The following is a 14,945-nucleotide window of genomic DNA, read 5'->3' as shown; positions in this document are numbered from 1 at the left end:
AAAATATATATAGTTTGAGTTGTGATCAATACTGAGATACGTATACACTGGGTCGTGGATTGATTCAAGATAATATTTATCGATTTATTTCTATACATCTAACTGTGGACAACTAGTTGTAGGTTACTAACGAGGACAGCTGACTTAATAAACTTAAAACATCAAAATATATTAAAAGTGTTGTAAATATATTTTGAACATACTTTGATATATATGTATATATTGTTATAGGTTCGTGAATCAACCAGTGGCCAAGTCTTACTTCCCGACGAAGTAAAAATCTGTGAAAGTGAGTTATAGTCCCACTTTTAAAATCTAATATTTTTGGGATGAGAATACATGCAGGTTTTATAAATGATTTACAAAATAGACACAAGTACGTGAAATTACATTCTATGGTTGAATTATCAAAATCGAATATGCCCCTTTTTATTAAGTCTGGTAATCTAAGAATTAGGGAACAGACACCCTAATTGACGCGAATCCTAAAGATAGATCTATTGGGCCTAACAAACCCCATCCAAAGTACCGGATGCTTTAGTACTTCGAAATTTATATCATATCCGAAGGGTGTCCCGGAATGATGGGGATATTCTTATATATGCATCTTGTTATTGTCGGTTACCAGGTGTTCACCATATGAATGATTTTTATCTCTATGTATGGGATGTGTATTGAAATATGAAATCTTGTGGTCTATTGTTACGATTTGATATATATAGGTTAAACCTATAACTCACCAACATTTTTGTTGACGTTTTAAGCATGTTTATTCTCAGGTGATTATTAAGAGCTTCCGCTGTCGCATACTTAAATAAGGACAAGATTTGGAGTCCATGCTTGTATGATATTGTGTAAAAACTGCATTCAAGAAACTTATTTTGTTGTAACATATTTGTATTGTAAACCATTATGTAATGGTCGTGTGTAAACAGGATATTTTAGATTATCATTATTTGATAATCTACGTAAAGCTTTTTAAACCTTTATTGATGAAATAAAGGTTATGGTTTGTTTAAAAATGAATGCAGTCTTTGAAAAACGTCTCATATAGAGGTCAAAACCTCGCAACGAAATCAATTAATATGGAACGTTTTTAATAAATAAGAACGGGACATTTCAGTTGGTATCCGAAAGTTGGTCTTAGAGAACCAGAAAATTTGCATTAGTGTGTCTTATCGAGTTTGTTAGGATGCATTAGTGAGTCTGGACTTCGACCGTGTTTTCTTTAAAAATGATTGCTTAACATTTTTGTTGGAAACTATATATTTTTAACATATGAATATTATGTGATATATTAATCTCTTAACGTGTTTGATATTATGTGATAGATGTCTACCTCTAGAACAAGTCCATTGACTCACCTAATAATAATGAAGAGTCAAATGTAAATTGGAATGATTTGTGGACTGATTCACAAGTTCCCGAAGAGGAACCGGAAGAAGAGTCGGAACCGGAAGAAGAATCGGAACCGGAAGAAGAATCGGAACCGGATGAAGAAATAGAACCGGTGGGGGAAATAATAAAACGGTTAAGTAAAAGAAAATCCTCAACCAACCGACCAAAGTTAATTATGGTCAATGGTGTTTCCGCCAAGGAAGCAAAATATTGGGAGGATTACCAATTCTCCGATGAATCGGATTCCGATGATGTTATAGAAATTACCCCAACTGAATTTAAAAAGGCAAAAGAAAATAATAAGGGAAAGGGCATAAAAATAGAGAAATCTAATTCCAACCCCGATGAACTTTATATGTATCGTCAACCCCCGAAGTCCTTAAGTTGTAACAATGACCCGGGAACCTCTAAACCACCAGGTTTTTCTAAACCAATGTGGACAACGACGGCTCGTATTAGGGGAACATCATATATCCCTAGAAACTTGGCAAAACGAACCAAAACCGAAGAAGAAGAAACGAGCGAGTTGGAATAAGATAGTTGTATTCGTGTGGTGTAATATATGGAATATAGTGTTCTTATGCTTTATGATATATGTAAAAATTGCTTGTATTAATAAGTATTTTTTTTATGAATCTAACTCTTGTCTATTCTACAGTTTAAAAACACAAAATGGATAGACAACCCAATATTTTAAGAGACCTACCCGGAGACATGATTGATGAAATCTTGTCTAGAGTCGGCCAGAATTCTTCGGCACAACTATTTAAGGCGAGATCAGTTTGTAAGACATTCGAAGAACGTTCCAAGAATGTCTTGGTTTATAAGAGACTTTCGTTTGAAAGATGGGGGATATCACATTGGGAAACCCATAAGTTACGATGTGTTTACTTTGACGCATATATTGCGGGGAACCCAAATGCTATTTTACGCAACGGGTTAAGAAATTATTTTGACTCAATATATCCGAATATTGGACTTCGTGATTTAGAAAAAGCGGCTAACATGCAACATAAAGAAGCATGTTATGCTTACGGATTAGTAATGTTCGCTTCTCACCAAAGTGAGAACAAGAACATCGGGCTACAACTATTAAACAAAACGTTTCCACAAGTGACGGAGTCGGTAATTGGGGTAAGAAATGAGGTTTTTAGATTATTACGGGACTGTTGGACATTACGTAACCCTCGTCCCTTTGATGACGTTACAACATGCTGTCTTATCAACGGCCATAACGGTTATGTTGCACAAGACCAAGGATGGGAAGTAGTCCTAGTAAAACCAGAATGCATGACTTGTTTCTGGACGTATGAATTACGTGTCTTTATTGCCTTTGCTGAACGACTTGTGTACTAGCTAGAATTGTCTTCACAACTATCTTGTATCAAAGTTATTGTGTGCTATATTTCATGCTTTATGTAAAATAAGCGGTATTGTAAGTTTGTAAAATATTGTATAAAAGTTTGAACGCGAAATATTATTATAATCAGTTTTTCATATAGAATTGTAGTAGTTGAATTGTATATTAGCTACTAAGTATGAACTTAACGGGTAGGTACTACCCGAATTTAAACTTATAAAACGCTAATATGAAGAAAAAGCTTTTATAAATGAGTTCATATTATGCTACGAAATACTATTAACTACTCTTAATATTCTGTATGATTAACTTGTTCCATTTAACTATTTTGAAGGAAATGGCACCGACTACTCGACACACCGTGAATATGAATGAAGAGGAATTCCGTACTTTTCTAGCTTCAAACATAGCCGCAGTACAGGCTGCGCTACATACCAACAATAACCTTGGATCTAGCAGTACAGGAAATCGTGTAGGATGCACCTACAAAGAATTCACTGCCTGCAAACCTTTGGAATTTGATGGAACCGAAGGACCGATCGGATTGAAACGGTGGACCGAGAAGGTTGAATCGGTGTTTGCCATAAGTAAGTGTACTGAAGAGGACAAAGTGAAGTACGCTACGCATACCTTCACAGGTTCTGCGTTAACATGGTGGAATACCTATCTAGAGCAAGTGGGACAAGATGATGCGTACGCACTACCGTGGTCAGCATTCAAGCACTTGATGAACGAGAAGTACCGTCCCAGAACCGAGGTCAATAAGCTCAAGACAGAACTTAGAGGGTTACGAACCCAAGGATTTGATATTACCACGTACGAAAGACGATTCACAGAATTGTGCCTATTGTGTCCGGGAGCATTCGAAGATGAGGAAGAGAAGATCGACGCGTTTGTGAAAGGATTACCGGAAAGAATCCAAGAAGATATAAGTTCGCACGAGCCCGCCTCCATACAACAGGCATGTAGAATGGCTCACAAACTAGTGAACCAGATTGAAGAAAGAATTAAAGAACAGACTGCTGAAGAGGCCAATGTGAAGCAAGTCAAAAGAAAGTGGGAGGAAAACGGTGATAAGAATCACCAATACAACAACAACAGCAATTACAACAATAATCGCAACAATTATCCCAACAATCGCAACATCAATCGCAACTACAACAAACGGCCCAACAACAACAACAACAACAACAGCAACTACAACAATCATCCCAACAACAATAATAACTGCAACAACAACAACAATCAGAAGCAACTATGCCAAAGGTGTGAAAAGAATCACTCGGGGTTCTGCACCAAATTTTGCAACAAGTGTAAAAGAAATGGTCATAGCGCGGCGAAGTGTGAGGTCTACGGACCAGGGGTTAATAGAACGAAAGGAACAAATGGTGTCGGAACGAGTAATGGCGGAGCAAGTAGTGTCGGAGCAAGTTATGCCAATGTAGTTTGTTATAAATGTGGAAAACCAGGCCACATTATTAGAAATTGCCCGAACCAGGAGAACACGAATGGACAAGGCCGTGGAAGAGTTTTCAATATTAATGCGGTAGAGGCACAGGAAGACCCGGAGCTTGTTACGGGTACGTTTCTTATTGACAATAAATCTGCTTACGTTTTATTTGATTCGGGTGCGGATAGAAGCTATATGAGTAGAGATTTTTGTGCTAAATTAAGTTGTCCATTGACGCCTTTGGATAGTAAATTTTTACTCGAATTAGCAAATGGTAAATTAATTTCAGCAGATAATATATGTCGGAATCGAGAAATTAAACTGGTTAGCGAAACATTTAAGATTGATTTGATACCAGTAGAGTTAGGGGGTTTTGATGTGATAATCGGTATGGACTGGTTGAAAGAAGTGAAAGCGGAGATCGTTTGTTACAAAAATGCAATTCGCATTATACGAGAAAAAGGAAAACCCTTAATGGTGTACGGAGAAAAGGGCAACACGAAGCTACATCTTATTAGTAATTTGAAGGCACAAAAACTAATAAGAAAAGGTTGCTATGCTGTTCTAGCACACGTCGAGAAAGTACAAACTGAAGAAAAGAGCATCAATGATGTTCCCATTGCAAAAGAATTTCCCGATGTATTTCCGAAAGAATTACCGGGATTACCCCCACATCGATCCGTTGAATTTCAAATAGATCTTGTACCAGGAGCTGCACCAATAGCTCGTGCTCCTTACAGACTCGCACCCAGCGAGATGAAAGAACTGCAAAGCCAATTACAAGAACTTTTAGAGCGTGGTTTCATTCGACCAAGCACATCACCGTGGGGAGCTCCTGTTTTGTTTGTCAAGAAGAAAGATGGTACATTCAGGTTGTGTATCGACTACCGAGAGTTGAACAAACTTACCATCAAGAACCGCTACCCACTACCGAGAATCGACGACTTATTTGATCAACTACAAGGCTCGTCTGTTTATTCAAAGATTGACTTACGTTCCGGGTATCATCAAATGCGGGTGAAAGAAGATGATATTCCAAAGACTGCTTTCAGAACACGTTACGGTCATTACGAGTTTATGGTCATGCCGTTTGGTTTAACTAATGCACCAGCTGTGTTCATGGACCTTATGAACCGAGTGTGTGGACCATACCTTGACAAGTTTGTCATTGTTTTCATTGATGACATACTTATTTACTCAAAGAATGACCAAGAACACGGTGAACATTTGAGAAAGGTGTTAGAAGTATTGAGGAAGGAAGAATTGTACGCTAAGTTTTCAAAGTGTGCATTTTGGTTGGAAGAAGTTCAATTCCTCGGTCACATAGTGAACAAAGAAGGTATTAAGGTGGATCCGGCAAAGATAGAAACTGTTGAAAAGTGGGAAACCCCGAAAACTCCGAAACACATACGCCAGTTTTTAGGACTAGCTGGTTACTACAGAAGGTTCATCCAAGACTTTTCCAGAATAGCAAAACCCTTGACTGCATTAACGCATAAAGGGAAGAAATTTGAATGGAATGATGAACAAGAGAAAGCGTTTCAGTTATTGAAGAAAAAGCTAACTACGGCACCTATATTGTCATTGCCTGAAGGGAATGATGATTTTGTGATTTATTGTGACGCATCAAAGCAAGGTCTCGGTTGTGTATTAATGCAACGAACGAAGGTGATTGCTTATGCGTCTAGACAATTGAAGATTCACGAACAAAATTATACGACGCATGATTTGGAATTAGGCGCGGTTGTTTTTGCATTAAAGACTTGGAGGCACTACTTATATGGGGTTAAAAGTATTATATATACCGACCACAAAAGTCTTCAACACATATTTAATCAGAAACAACTGAATATGAGGCAGCGTAGGTGGATTGAATTATTGAATGATTACGATTTTGAGATTCGTTACCACCCGGGGAAGGCAAATGTGGTAGCCGATGCCTTGAGCAGGAAGGATAGAGAACCCATTCGAGTAAAATCTATGAATATAATGATTCATAATAACATTACTACTCAAATAAAGGAGGCGCAACAAGGAGTTTTAAAAGAGGGAAATTTAAAGGATGAAATACCCAAAGGATCGGAGAAGCATCTTAATATTCGGGAAGACGGAACCCGGTATAGGGCTGAAAGGATTTGGGTACCAAAATTTGGAGATATGAGAGAAATGGTACTTAGAGAAGCTCATAAAACCAGATACTCAATACATCCTGGAACGGGGAAGATGTACAAGGATCTCAAGAAACATTTTTGGTGGCCGGGTATGAAAGCCGATGTTGCTAAATACGTAGGAGAATGTTTGACGTGTTCTAAGGTCAAAGCTGAGCATCAGAAACCATCAGGTCTACTTCAACAACCCGAAATCCCGGAATGGAAATGGGAAAACATTACCATGGATTTCATCACTAAATTGCCAAGGACTGCAAGTGGTTTTGATACTATTTGGGTAATAGTTGATCGTCTCACCAAATCAGCACACTTCCTACCAATAAGAGAAGATGACAAGATGGAGAAGTTAGCACGACTGTATTTGAAGGAAGTCGTCTCCAGACATGGAATACCAATCTCTATTATCTCTGATAGGGATGGCAGATTTATTTCAAGATTCTGGCAGACATTACAGCAAGCATTAGGAACTCGTCTAGACATGAGTACTGCCTATCATCCACAAACTGATGGGCAGAGCGAAAGGACGATACAAACGCTTGAAGACATGCTACGAGCATGTGTTATTGATTTCGGAAACAGTTGGGATCGACATCTACCGTTAGCAGAATTTTCCTACAACAACAGCTACCATTCAAGCATTGAGATGGCGCCGTTTGAAGCACTTTATGGTAGAAAGTGCAGGTCTCCGATTTGTTGGAGTGAGGTGGGGGATAGACAGATTACGGGTCCGGAGATTATACAAGAAACTACCGAGAAGATCATCCAAATTCAACAACGATTGAAAACCGCCCAAAGTCGACAAAAGAGCTACGCTGACATTAAAAGAAAAGATATAGAATTTGAAATTGGAGAGATGGTCATGCTTAAAGTTGCACCTTGGAAAGGCGTTGTTCGATTTGGTAAACGAGGGAAATTAAATCCAAGGTATATTGGACCATTCAAGATTATTGATCGTGTCGGACCAGTAGCTTACCGACTTGAGTTACCTCAACAACTCGCGGCTGTACATAACACTTTCCACGTCTCGAATTTGAAGAAATGTTTTGCTAAAGAAGATCTCACTATTCCGTTAGATGAAATCCAAATCAACGAAAAACTCCAATTCATCGAAGAACCCGTCGAAATAATGGATCGTGAGGTTAAAAGACTTAAGCAAAACAAGATACCAATTGTTAAGGTTCGATGGAATGCTCGTAGAGGACCCGAGTTCACCTGGGAGCGTGAAGATCAGATGAAGAAGAAATACCCGCATCTATTTCCAGAAGATTCGTCAACACCTTCAACAGCTTAAAATTTCGGGACGAAATTTATTTAACGGGTAGGTACTGTAGTGACCCGAACTTTTCCATGTTTATATATATTAATTGAGATTGATATTTACATGATTAAATGTTTCCAATATGTTAAGCAATTAAACTTGTTAAGACTTGATTAATTGAAATAGGTTTCATATAGACAATTGACCACCCAAGTTGACCGGTGATTCACGAACGTTAAAACTTGTAAAAAAAAAACTATATGATGACATATATATGGTTATATATATAGTTAACATGATATTATGATAAGTAAACATATCATTAATTATATTAACAATGAACTACATATGTAAAAACAAGACTACTAACTTAATGATTTTGAAACGAGACATATATGTAACGTTTATCGTTGTAACGACATTTAATGTATATATATCATATTAAGAAATATTCGTACATCATAATATCATGATAATATAATAATTTAAAATCTCTTTTGATATTATAAACATTGGGTTAACAACATTTAACAAGATCGTTAACCTAAAGGTTTCAAAACAACACTTACATGTAACGACTAACGATGACTTAACGACTCAGTTAAAATGTATATACATGTAGTGTTTTAATATGTATTTATACACTTTTGAAAGACTTCAATACACTTATCAAAATACTTCTACTTAACAAAAATGCTTACAATTACATTCTCGTTCAGTTTCATCAACAATTCTACTCGTATGCACCCGTATTCGTACTCGTACAATACACAGCTTTTAGATGTATGTACTATTGGTATATACACTCCAATGATCAGCTCTTAGCAGCCCATGTGAGTCACCTAACACATGTGGGAACCATCATTTGGCAACTAGCATGAAATATCTCATAAGATTACAAAAATATGAGTAATCATTCATGACTTATTTACATGAAAACAAAATTACATATCTTTTATATCTAATCCATACACCAACGACCAAAAACACCTACAAACACTTTCATTCTTCAATTTTCTTCATCTAATTGAACTCTCTCAAGTTCTATCTTCAAGTTCTAAGTGTTCTTCATAAATTCCAAAAGTTCTAGTTTCATAAAATCAAGAATACTTTCAAGTTTGCTAGCTCACTTCCAATCTTGTAAGGTGATCATCCAACCTCAAGAAATCTTTGTTTCTTACAGTAGGTTATCATTCTAATACAAGGTAATAATCATATTCAAACTTTGGTTCAATTTCTATAACTATAACAATCTTATTTCAAGTGATGATCTTACTTGAACTTGTTTTCGTGTCATGATTTTGCTTCAAGAACTTTGAGCCATCCAAGGATCCATTGAAGCTAGATCCATTTTTCTCTTTTCCAGTAGGTTCATCCAAGGAACTTAAGGTATTAATGATGTTCATAACATCATTCGATTCATACATATAAAGCTATCTTATTCGAAGGTTTAAACTTGTAATCACTAGAACATAGTTTAGTTAATTCTAAACTTGTTCGCAAACAAAAGTTAATCCTTCTAACTTGACTTTTAAAATTAATTAAACACATGTTCTATATCTATATGATATGCTAACTTAATGATTTAAAACCTGGAAACACGAAAAACACCGTAAAACCGGATTTACGCCGTCGTAGTAACACCGCGGGCTGTTTTGGGTTAGTTAATTAAAAACTATGATAAACTTTGATTTAAAAGTTGTTATTCTGAGAAAATGATTTTTATTATGAACATGAAACTATATCCAAAAATTATGGTTAAACTCAAAGTGGAAGTATGTTTTCTAAAATGGTCATCTAGACGTCGTTCTTTCGACTGAAATGACTACCTTTACAAAAACGACTTGTAACTTATTTTTCCGACTAGAAACCTATACTTTTTTTGTTTATATTCATAAAATAGAGTTCAATATGAAACCATAGCAATTTGATTCACTCAAAACGGATTTAAAATGAAGAAGTTATGGGTAAAACAAGATTGGATAATTTTTCTCATTTTAGCTACGTGAAAATTGGTAACAAATCTATTCCAACCATAACTTAATCAACTTGTACTATATATTATGTAATCTTGAGATACCATAGACACGTATACAATGTTTCGACCTATCATGTCGACACATCTATATATATTTCGGAACAACCATAGACACTCTATATGTGAATGTTGGAGTTAGCTATACAGGGTTGAGGTTGATTCCAAAATATATATAGTTTGAGTTGTGATCAATACTGAGATACGTATACACTGGGTCGTGGATTGATTCAAGATAATATTTATCGATTTATTTCTGTACATCTAACTGTGGACAACTAGTTGTAGGTTACTAACGAGGACAGCTGACTTAATAAACTTAAAACATCAAAATATATTAAAAGTGTTGTAAATATATTTTGAACATACTTTGATATATATGTATATATTGTTATAGGTTCGTGAATCAACCAGTGGCCAAGTCTTACTTCCCGACGAAGTAAAAATCTGTGAAAGTGAGTTATAGTCCCACTTTTAAAATTTAATATTTTTGGGATGAGAATACATGCAGGTTTTATAAATGATTTACAAAATAGACACAAGTACGTGAAATTACATTCTATGGTTGAATTATCAAAACCGAATATGCCCCTTTTTATTAAGTCTGGTAATCTAAGAATTAGGGAACAGACACCCTAATTGACGCGAATCCTAAAGATAGATCTATTGGGCCTAACAAACCCCATCCAAAGTACCGGATGCTTTAGTACTTCGAAATTTATATCATATCCGAAGGGTGTCCCGGAATGATGGGGATATTCTTATATATGCATCTTGTTATTGTCGGTTACCAGGTGTTCACCATATGAATGATTTTTATCTCTATGTATGGGATGTGTATTGAAATATGAAATCTTGTGGTCTATTGTTACGATTTGATATATATAGGTTAAACCTATAACTCACCAACATTTTTGTTGACGTTTTAAGCATGTTTATTCTCAGGTGATTATTAAGAGCTTCCGCTGTCGCATACTTAAATAAGGACAAGATTTGGAGTCCATGCTTGTATGATATTGTGTAAAAACTGCATTCAAGAAACTTATTTTGTTGTAACATATTTGTATTGTAAACCATTATGTAATGGTCGTGTGTAAACAGGATATTTTAGATTATCATTATTTGATAATCTACGTAAAGCTTTTTAAACCTTTATTGATGAAATAAAGGTTATGGTTTGTTTAAAAATGAATGCAGTCTTTGAAAAACGTCTCATATAGAGGTCAAAACCTCGCAACGAAATCAATTAATATGGAACGTTTTTAATAAATAAGAACGGGACATTTCATGCAATACGAAGGACTTATTCCTTTAATATCATGAATCTTCCATGCAATGGCTGGTTTATGAGCTTTCAACACAGAAATGAGTTGTGATTTCTCATTTTCAGTAAGACAAGACGATATTATTACAGGTAATTCAGATTCACCATGTAAATAAGCGTATTCCAAATGGTTTGGAAGTGGCTTTAATTCTAATTTCGGAGGTTCTTCTATCGATGATTTGTATCGATATTTGTCTTCTTCTTTTAGCATTTGAATTTCTTCTGTTATTGGTTCATGTCCATTAGCTATAAGTGTAGCTAACATTTCAGCTTCATTAATTTGTTCTGTTCCTTCTCCTAAAGAACATTCTCCTGTTCCTTGTAATTCTGGAAATTCTTCTAATAATTATGCATGTGCATCTATAGTTTGAATATAATAACATGTATCATCTGCAGATTGTGGTTGTTGCATTGCTCTATCAACTGAAAAGGTAACACTCTCATCCTCTATACTTAGGGTCAATTTCTTACCGAACACGTCTATCATTGCTTTAGCCGTGTTTAAGAATGGTCTTCCTAATATGAGAGGAACTTGAGAATCTTCTTCCATGTCCAGAACAACAAAATCTACTGGAAATACTAAAGTACCAACTTTAACTAGCATGTTCTCCATTATCCCTCTAGGATATTTTATTGATCTATCGACTAGTTGTATGCTTATTCTGGTTGGTTTCAATTCTCCAAGGTCTAGTTTAGCGTATAGTGAATACGGCATTAGATTTATACTAGCACCTAAGTCTGCCAATGCTTCTATTGAACTAAGACTACCCAGAAAACATGGAATTGTGAAACTTCCTGGATCAGATAGTTTTTCTGGTATCTTATTCAACAGCACTGCTGAACAATTAGCATTCATGGTAACAGCCGAGAGTTCTTTCATTTTCTTTCTATTTGAGATTAGATCTTTCAAGAATTTAGCATATCTAGGCATTCCTGAAATCACATCAATGAAAGGAAGATTTACATTTATCTGTTTAAACATATCCAAGAATTTGGATTGCTCGGCTTCAAGTTTCTCTTTCTTCATTTTACTCGGGTAAGGAAGTGGTGGTTGGTATGGTTTAACATAAGGTTTAGCCTTAACTGTGTTATCTTCATTAATCTTTTCAATTACCGGTTCTTTTTCCTTATCTTGATTAGGTGGTGGTTCTTGTGGAGTAGGAATAGCTTCATCAGAAGTTACAGGTATTTCAGGTGGTTTAAGTGTTGTACCACTTCTTGTGGTAATGGCTTTAGCTGTTTCATTCCGGGGGTTAGCATTTGTATCACTAGGTAGACTTCCTGGTTTTCTTTCACCTATTAACCTTGCTAGGTTACTTACTTCTTGTTCCAGATTTTGAATAGAAGCTTGTTGATTTCTAAATGCTTGAGCATTTTGTTCATTAGTTTGTTTCTGAGATGTGAAAAATTGCGTTTGAGTTTCAACTAGCTTCGTCATCATATCTTCTAAATTCGGCTTTTTATCATCGGTTTGTTGTGGTGGTTTGTTTTGAAAATTAGGTCTTTGCTGATTGTAATTATTATTGGATACTTGTTGATTGCTAGGACCTTGTTGGTTGTTGTATGGAATATTTCGGTTATAGTTCTGGTTTTGATTGTAAATAGGTCTTGGCGGTTGATAATTATTCTGATAATTATTTCCAGGTCTTTGGTTTATGTATGAAATATTCTCTCTTTGTTCCATTGTTAATTCAATACTGAGACAATCTTTTGTCAAATGTGGTCCTCCACATTGCTCACAACTAATTCGTATTGAGTGAATATCCTTAGTCATCTTTTCCATTCGTCTCTCGACATCATCTATCTTTGCGGAAATGGAATCTAAGTCATGGCTAGAATCGGCTCTAGCTGCTTTAGATGATCTAACGATATCTTTTTCTTGGTGCCACTCATGTGAGTGGGAAGCAGTGTTATCAATAATTTTGTAAGCACCAGTTTCGGTTTTCTTCATAATAGAACCACCAGCTGCTATATCTATGTCTTTCCTTGTAGTGATGTCGCATCCTTGGTAGAATATTTGTACTATTTGACAGGTGTCTAAACCATGTTGCGAACATCCTCTCAATAACTTTCCAAATTTAGTCCATGCCTCATATAGAGTTTCATTTGGCTTCTGTGTGAATGTAACAATTTCTGCTTGAAGTCGTACGGCTTTAGATGCCGGAAAGAATTGTTTAAGAAATTTTTCAACTAATACGTCCCATGTATCAATCGCCCCTTCAGGTATCGATTCCAACCAATCTTTGGCTTCTCCCTTTAAAGTCCAGGGAAATAACATGAGATATATCTGTTCATCCTCCACTTCTCGGATTTTAAATAGTGTGCAGATCCTATTAAAGGTACGTAGATGTTCATTTGGATCTTCCTTCGGCGCACCACTAAATTGGCATTGATTAGTCACCATGTGTAGAATTTGTCCTTTGATTTCATAATCTGGCGCATTAATGTCTGGATGAGTAATTGCGTGACCTTGGCCAGTGCGTTTAGCTCTCATTCGGTCTTCCATACTTAAAGGTTCCAGATTCTCCATAATTGAATTTGTTGAATCGGAATCACTAGAGGATTCTAATTTAATGGTTCGTTCCTCAACAATCTCTATTTGAATGATTGGTGGTTCCGGAGGAAAATTTAGTGGTTCAGGATCTACGAATCGTTCCTGAATATTCTCCGGATTCTCAATTGTGAGGTCGGGTTCAAAAAATGGATTATCGGAAATTTGAACTGGAGTACTTGGTCGACTGGATGACGATTCTAAAGAAAAATCAACGGTGGTAATATTTGCTAAATGTCTTGATCTAGTTACAGGTGGTGAACGTACAAAAGGTGGTGAACGTCTTGCTCGGTGCATTCACTGAATATCCTATTAGTTTTTAAAAGGAAAGAAAATTTATAATAAGTTATCCAATCAATAGACTTTTCTGATTTTGCCCATGTTTCGAATAGCCAAAAGATGCAGCAGAGGGGCAGGATTCGTTTGATCTCAATATAATTGAGGACTGTTTGGCTCCAATAACCCGGTCCACGTACAAATCCAACTATTACTACGAACCAGAAAATTTTGATGTCTATCAATTTAACCACTTAAAATAAATTTTCGTAATTTTAAGAAATTTAGATAAGAAGTAGAATAAAAATCTATGTCCTAAAACTAGAATAGCGAGAAATAAGAAAGAAAAAGAGTTCGTCGAAAAAGGTCGAAAAAGAAAAATGGTTGAAAAATAAAAGGTGACGGAAAAATAAAAGAAACTTATAACACTTAAAAACACTTGACTAACCTAACCTTATTACTACAACTAACTTAAAATTATAATCGCAAATTGAGATTACTAATTGGAATGATAATTGATACATAGGTAAAAGTCGTCTAAAAATATTAAAGCTTACAGGAAAAACTAAATCCCAAATGGAAATAACTTAAAAAGAAACTAAAACTTAAAAAGGCGTCGCAAAATTCTAAAGCACCTAAATCTTAGTCTAAAGAAAAAACACTTAAGGGATTTTACGGCAAAGCCTAAAAATCTAGAAGTAAAAATAACTATGGCAAAAACTAAGTTTAAAACTAAATATGAGCTAAAAATACAAATATTACGTTAAAACGATTGAAAAGGGACAAAATATAAAAATATACAAAAAGTTGTAAAAAGTACAATTTTTATAAAAATATTATTTTTATATTATTTATTTATTAAAACTATTAATTTTACAATTTAATTAAACTAATTAAACTAAAATATAAATTAAATAAAAAGTAAAACTAATTATGATAATAATAATTAATTAGGGTTAATAATAATAATAATTAACAATTACCCGTAATTAAATGCAGATTAGGGTTTCTGTCGGTGTCAGGGTAGCTCCGCGAGTTGCGGTAGTTGAGGCAGCAAACTCCGCGAGTCGCGGGGTTCCAAAATTCAACTCTGGTACAGTTTTGAAATTCGACGTTTTTTTTTAT

Source organism: Rutidosis leptorrhynchoides, chromosome 8, assembly GCF_046630445.1.
Source record: "Rutidosis leptorrhynchoides isolate AG116_Rl617_1_P2 chromosome 8, CSIRO_AGI_Rlap_v1, whole genome shotgun sequence".
In the NCBI taxonomy this organism is placed as follows: Eukaryota; Viridiplantae; Streptophyta; class Magnoliopsida; order Asterales; family Asteraceae; genus Rutidosis; species Rutidosis leptorrhynchoides.
This window is presented reverse-complemented; position numbering follows the sequence as displayed.